The sequence below is a fragment of the Mesitornis unicolor genome, unplaced genomic scaffold (genome assembly GCF_000695765.1).
Source record: "Mesitornis unicolor isolate BGI_N332 unplaced genomic scaffold, ASM69576v1 scaffold44348, whole genome shotgun sequence".
Lineage (NCBI taxonomy): Eukaryota > Metazoa > Chordata > Aves > Mesitornithiformes > Mesitornithidae > Mesitornis > Mesitornis unicolor.
The window spans coordinates 1-465 of NW_010200600.1; the positions used below are offsets into that span (position 1 = coordinate 1).

A 465-nucleotide genomic window follows, 5' to 3' on the forward strand; every position below is an offset into this window, starting at 1 on the left:
AACGAGGCTTTCCGCGCCTTTCCCGCTCCGCGGCGCGAGAAAACCCGCATTGAATCCGATTTTGCGGTGTCACCGCGGGGCCTTGGGGTGATTTTGGGCAAGGGGATTGAAGTAAAAGGGGAGGAAAATGAGGTTTTAAAATAGGGATGGGGCTGAAAAAGGAACTTGTCAGGAGTGGGATTTGAACCCACGCCTCCATACGGAGACCAGAAACCTCAGCGCGGGAAGGCGGAGCCTTGAGTCTGGCGCCTTAGACCACTCGGCCATCCTGACGGTGAGGACTAAAGGCGGAAAAAGTCAATATATGGGTGGAAAATTAAAGTTTCGGGTGGAAAAGTCAATATATGGGTTGGAAATTAAAGGTTTTGGGTGGGAAAAGTCAATCTATGGGTTGGAAATTAAAAGTTTTGGGTTGAAAATTAAAGGTGAATATATGGGTGGAAAAGTAAAGGTCTTGGGTGGAAA

The 465-nt window shown here is 48.2% G+C and overlaps 1 non-coding gene across 1 annotated transcript; it reads right to left on the reverse strand.

Annotated features, from left to right (window-relative positions):
- Positions 1–166: 166 nt before the first annotated feature.
- Positions 167–273, reverse strand: TRNAL-CAA. Its single transcript has 2 exons — positions 236–273; positions 167–212 (listed from the first exon to the last, which is right to left on the reverse strand). It is a non-coding gene; the product is annotated as a tRNA-Leu (tRNA).
- Between the last annotated feature and the right edge of the window lie 192 nt (positions 274–465).